The sequence below is a fragment of the Rhineura floridana genome, chromosome 1 (assembly GCF_030035675.1).
Source record: "Rhineura floridana isolate rRhiFlo1 chromosome 1, rRhiFlo1.hap2, whole genome shotgun sequence".
Lineage (NCBI taxonomy): Eukaryota > Metazoa > Chordata > Lepidosauria > Squamata > Rhineuridae > Rhineura > Rhineura floridana.
The window spans coordinates 301,580,380-301,586,654 of NC_084480.1; the positions used below are offsets into that span (position 1 = coordinate 301,580,380).

Consider the following 6,275-nt stretch of genomic DNA (forward strand, 5'->3'; position numbering starts at 1 on the left):
TGTCGTAAAATAATCAATGGATTGCATAGCAAAGCAGTCACAGGACATAGAAAGAATATAGGAAGTAGCCCTACACTCAGTCAGACTGTTGGTCCAGCTAGCTCAGTACTGTCAACCAGAGCTTGGAAAAGTTACTTTTTTGAGTTACAACTCCCATCAGCCCCAGCCAGCATGGCCACTGGATTCTGCTGATGGGAGTTGTAGTTCAAAAAAGTAACTTTTCCAAGCTCTGCTGTCAACACCAACTGGCAGCGCCTCTCTAGGATTTCAGGCAGGAGTCTCTCCCAACCCAGGCATCTCTTTCAGTCCTGTCTGGAGATGCCAGGAATTGAAGCTGGACCTTCTGTGTGAAAACCATGTGCTCTGCCACAGAGTGATGCCTCTTCCCTGACATAGCGGTGACACAGCAGTGGTGATCCACTGCTATTTGCAGCAACATTGAGTCTCCCAGGTGAGAGCTAGGTGGGTCCCTGAGCGAGTTAAGTAGCATACTAGCTGGTATACAAATACCTCAACCAAACAAATCAAGATATAATGGCTTCTTGTATTTTAAAGACGTTATAGTGGTTGTGAATGAGGCAAAAGAGACAGGGATAGGATTCTGTAAAATGCAAAGGCCTTGAGGCAATGAGATGGCAGCCACGTTGCAGCCTATGGGACAATGAAATATCTGAATGAAGTCAGTGCAGGTTAACTAAGCTCTATGCCCTACACAGCTCTTTTAAGGCCTGGTCTACACATACGGTAGAATGATACGGTGAAATCCTGAGCAAGAAGAGTGGACTGTATTGCTTCAGGATGCTGGTGGAGGATACCATTTTGTAATGGTCCTTCCCACATAAAAATGTATTCTGCAAGTGAAAAGTAGCATATCAGGGAGACAGGTTCTGCCTAGACCATTCCTTGCTCTGCTAGTTTTCCATTTGCAGGGATTTTTTCTGAATGCAAAGGAGAATACAAACATGGGATTCCCCCATCTGCAGCCTGAAAAGATACACTTCATTCTGCCCCCTCTTTCCCATCTCTTTCTGCAGCAAACATAGCTGGAAGAGACACTGGAGATCTGTCAGATCAACAATGAAAAGGCAAGGTTTAACCCTTTCCCCTGTGTCATTTCCCAAAAGTGGCTATTAATCCCATTTGGGAAAGCTGGTAGAAGCTTGCTAGCAAGTTTGGGGACAGCATTTACACTGGGGAAATGGCACATGGAGAAAGGGTTGAAACTCCCGTCAAGAGCCACAGTCCTCATTCAAATCATCCCCTCCTCAGCTGCTTTTAAAAATGGGATGGGGAGATCCAGCCACTGTCATCAACTTCTCATTTGGCTTGATCCCAAGCATGTGTCAGTTGAGGCTCCTAGGCTTCCTAAACTGTCTCCTTCTCTGCTGCCTCTTTGGTTCTACTTATCTTGCAACACTTTTTAATTTCCATGCAGGTACATTGGCTGCATTATGAGGATGAGCCTGTGCAAGTCTCAGGTTGGTGTGCTTCCCCTCCCCCTCTCTGGTGTAGCTGCCAGGAGGAATTGACTTCCATTCATCTTAGTGCAGGGCTGGGGAACCTGCGGTCCTCCAGATGTTGTTGGGCATCAACTCCCATCAGCTCTAGCCATTCCTAGTCAGGAAATTGAACAGCCATTCCATCTGGTGACCATATTTATCTTTCCCCCTCTTCCCTCCTCATCTCCTTTTTCTTTTGTGTTGTGTCTTTTTGATTTTAAGCTTGCAGGAGGGGACATCTTTGCTTTGCTCTCATGTGAGCTGCACTGGGACTTGCTGTCCAGCAACATCTGGAAGATGGCATCCCTGGTTTAATGTTCTGTCCCAAGCCTAAACTGTGTGCTAACTAGGGTTTGCTTAAACTTGCCAGCGTAAACCATGGTATAAAGTCAGTTTGTTTGAACCAAATCATGGTTAACGTCAACCACAGTTTGTCCAATGGAAAGACAAGCTGTGGTACCAAGCAAAAGCTTCTGAACTCTGTGTAGCTGCACTGGAGGAAGAGTGGAGAGGAGGAAGCATGCGAGCTGAATACTTGCTGTGGCTTGTTCACATCAGGCACCTGGGCCATTCTTTTTAAGTGCTCCCTTTGTGATTTGTTTCAGAAGTCCCATGGTTTTGTAATACCCCTAGACCTATGCCCTTGCTTTTGTCTTTCTTACAGGTACGGTTTCATTATGTATACTGTTGGGTAATGATGGCAAACAGAAGGCTTTTCTCAGCCTGAGCTCGCAATGACCGTTCAATAGAAAAAGGCACACAATGTATTGCTCTTTATCTTTCTAGGATTTGGGGATGGAGAGGAGGCAGAGAAAACCCTGACCTAGAAAATCCAGATCTCAATCCTTCATGTAAAAGTGTAGTAATAAACTAAACCTCTGGCAATTTGGTGCTGATTAACGGTAACCAGACAGAAGCCTCAGATGAGTCACCTCACCTTGCCTAATCATCTCCAGGTCATTGGAGAGGGGAGGTCTGGGACGCACTAAATCAAATCCACCATCGGGGATGACATCCACATGAATGATGCAAATCTGTCAGCTCTCAGTTTCATGCAGTGGTGATACAGTTAAGTCATTTTAGACTCTGAAATTAATGCTCTCATAAAGACTATCCTCTTTAAATAGTAATGCACATTACTTCACTGACTTCAAAACACAGCAAGCCCAATCCTTACTGAATTTGGGGACCCTCCTGCTCATTCTGCTGAGGGGAGCCCTAGACCTCTGCCCCACAAGTCCTGCTCTGATGGCACAACTGGCTTAATGGCTTGATCTATGCTTGGCTGTACAATGAAAGGAACGTGGGATTAAGCGCAATGCTTCAGGCACCAGTGCAGGCGATATCATATCGCTCCCTTTCAGTCCTACTGTTCAGCTCTGCTGTCTGCTCCTGGTGCTGATGCAGTTATTGCTGGAGCAGAAATGAAGTCACCTGCGTGTTGAAGTAACTGGTTCCTGTGTGGGTGGACCGTTACCTGTAAAGGGGAAAAAATTAATTAGATTTTGGATTTGAAGGTCTCTGTTGGAATCAAATTTCAAACAGTTCTCTAGCAACATGGCAAAGTCTTCCTAGGGCAATGGCTTGATGGTGAACATACTTTATTCAGAAGGGCCCACACCATACATTTAAAGCACACTTAAAGCACATGGTTTCCCCCAAAGCATTCTGGGAACTGTAGGCTAGCCCTTACAGACCTACAATTCCCAGCTCCCTTAAATAGCTACAGTTCCTCGGATTCTTTGGGGGAAACCACATGCTTTAAACAAGGGCAACATTGAGACTAAGGAGGAAGAAGCTCACAGGTAGTGCCACCTCCTGAGCTGGTGGTAAGAAGGCAGGCCGGTGGGGCTCGCTGAGGCCAACTGAGGTTGGCAAGGCAGTGCCCCTTGTGCCCAAATGGACCAGCTTCCCCTGAAAGTACGGCACATGGGTGGGCCAAACCTGAGGACGTGAAGAGCCACAACCAGCCACAGCAGACATCACTGAGTTAGACAGACCAAAGGTCAGGATCCTATCTTCAGTTTAAATAACAAGGTGGCACCCAGTTTGTCTGACAAGCATCTCAAAGTTTCCAGCCAAAATCATAAGCAATAAAATAATTTTCATTGTTCACACGGTTTCTTATAGCAAGAAGAATTGCGCCGATTGACACAAATCTAAATATTTTTGGAATGATTTTGGCCTAGCGACTGCAAAAGAGCTTACCTTTGTGTTTTGATTCTAATTGCACCCAAATGATTCACTTTCTGGGCCAGAAATTAGCTCCAGTGAATAGATGAGCTAAATGACTGCTGTTTTATAAGTGGAAAAATCGAAGAGATGCAGAGGAGGAGAAGGTGTCCATGTCCTACTTTACAGAGAACAGTCCTCTCTGTTTGAAGGATTCTCTGGTCTAAGTCCATTTGAAATGTAGTGTTGGAGGAGAGCCTTGCAGATACCATGGACTGTGAAAAAGTCAAATAATTGGGTGTTAGAACAAATTAAACCAGAATCATCATTGGAAGCTAAAATGATGAAACTGAGATTATCATACTTTGGACACATCATGAGAAGACATGATTCACTAGAAAAGACCATAATGCTGGAAAAACAGAAGGGAGTAGAAAAAGAGGAAGACCAAACAAGAGATGGATTGATTCCATAAAGGAAGCCACAGACCTGAACTTACAAGATCTGAACAGGGTGGTTCACGACAGATGCTCTTGGAGGTTGCTGATTCATAAGGTCGCCATAAGTCGTAATTGAATTGAAGGCACATAACAACAAACAACAACTAGTCTTAAGTCCAATTTAAAGATAAAAGAACAGGTGGTCACCTGGTCACAATCTCTCCCCTCCCCCCTATTTCAGCATACACAAATTTTATACAAATCTGTAACCTCTCTAGTCCTCATTTTTGGCGATGCATTTTGGTAATGCATAAATGGCTGCCTTAGGGAGGGGATTTTTTATTTCCTCCCTCTGGTCAAGGCTTCCATTACTACTAGAGTCATTATCTGATGCCTGAGAAGAGGTAACCTTCTTCTTAGATGCGGGTGTTTTTAATGCTACGTAAGAACATAAGGAGAGCCCTGCTGGAACCGGCCAAAGAGCCATCTATTTTATTTCTTTGTTCATTTGTCAAGATGCATATGCCACTTGTTGGGGGGGAAAACCCTCTAAGCGGTTGTCAAAAGAATTATAAAATATTCATTAGAAATACCGACAAAATCAAATGTTAAAAACAAATTGACATAAAAGTGTGTGTGTGTACATATAAATACATATATATAATATGAAATCAGCAGATTAAAACAAATATACATATTAAAATCACATGTCTGGGTAGGATTGCTTAGACAAAAATGTTATTAGCAAGTGCCGAAAAGAAATACGGCAAAGGTGCCTGCCTAGTATTAATCAAGTCAATCATCTTGTTCTCTGACAAACATTTGGTTGCCGATCCACCATGAATTCTAAAAACAAAAGCTCATCAAGTTACGTTGCTGTGCACTGAACTGGAATTCCATGTGGATCTCCAGATTCAGTTTGAAAAAGTCATCTTGGATTAAAATGGCCATGCAGTTGCACCCCGAGCTTGACCAAAACCAGGAGAACTGAAAAAACATGGTCAATGCATGTTTCTGATCCTAGAGAGATTAGGAGTGGCTGGAAGAGTTCTGAGAAAGCCTTTTCCCAGGAGATCTCTTGCCCAGATAGCTCAACCAGAGCCCCCCTCTCAGTTTGTGAACTCACAAGGCACCTCTTAGCGCCCTTTGATGTGAGCCCTTTGCTTCCTGCCACACCAAAAACCAAAACAGAACCAAAGGACCCCTGCTCTCTTCATTGTAGCTATGCAAATGACGCTTATTTGGTCAGCATAAACTCACCTAAGCCTGTGCTTTGAACTGCTAGCACCTGGGAGAGCGGATCCTTGTAGACCTTAAAGCTGGGGAATTAAGGGTCTGTTTGTTGAGAAGATACTCATCATTATCTCCTTCTTAGCAGGCTCTCAAGGCATCGGATTAACTGAAGCCCAGGAGGAGGAGCAATTTGCTCTGAAAGCAACACAAGTCAGGAAAGAGAGTTAAAGTTCAAACTGTATCCTTTACTGTGTTTTTTTTTTAACATGCAGTTGTTTGCCAAAGGGGGGCGGGGGTCTTCAGGCACACTACATTTGTCACAGTCCTTACACAAATGCCTCAAGGATGGAGTTTCCAGCTTTAGCTAGAGAGAGAGAGGGAGACGCTTTTGTGGTTGTGGATTCAAAGCAGGCCCCTAATGATACCTGAATGTAATTACTGTTTGTTTTTGCTGTGTGCTGTCTTCTTAAATAAAGGAGAGGAGAGGAGAGGAGAGGAAAGCAGAGGGTAAACACACTTCATGGAGACCAAGATAGCTTCAAAAGCCAAAGTAGGCCCACCCCAGAGTCCAAACACAGCTTGCCTGCTCCCAGCATCTTCTCGCTAAAAGCAACAGAGAGGCTTGTGGCACCTTCGAGGCTGGTAACAAATTTATTACTGCATAAGGGACTTTCATGGGGATAGTCCACATCATCAGATGCATGAAGTTGTTGTGCTGAGTTGCAGGCGCGCGCACACACACGCATATTGAGGTGGGAGAATTATAAAGCGAGGTCAGAGCAAAATGAAATGCAGAACAGTACAGAGAGTGACAATTATGTATTTAGCTGTGGTCAGGGGTGTAGTCGTCCAGGGGGAGGTCTTAGACCCCTTACTTTTTTGGGAGCAGGGGCAGCAAGGGCCCTGTGGTTCCAGCATCCTACAAGCCAAT

At 44.4% G+C, this 6,275-nt stretch overlaps 1 long non-coding RNA gene across 1 annotated transcript; it reads right to left on the reverse strand.

Moving 5' to 3' along the window:
- Window positions 1-1,130: 1,130 nt before the first annotated feature.
- Window positions 1,131-5,791, reverse strand: LOC133375908 (uncharacterized). Its single transcript, XR_009760336.1, has 3 exons — window positions 5,372-5,791; window positions 3,708-3,946; window positions 1,131-2,976 (listed from the first exon to the last, which is right to left on the reverse strand). It is a non-coding gene; the product is annotated as an uncharacterized LOC133375908 (long non-coding RNA).
- Window positions 5,792-6,275: the final 484 nt, after the last annotated feature.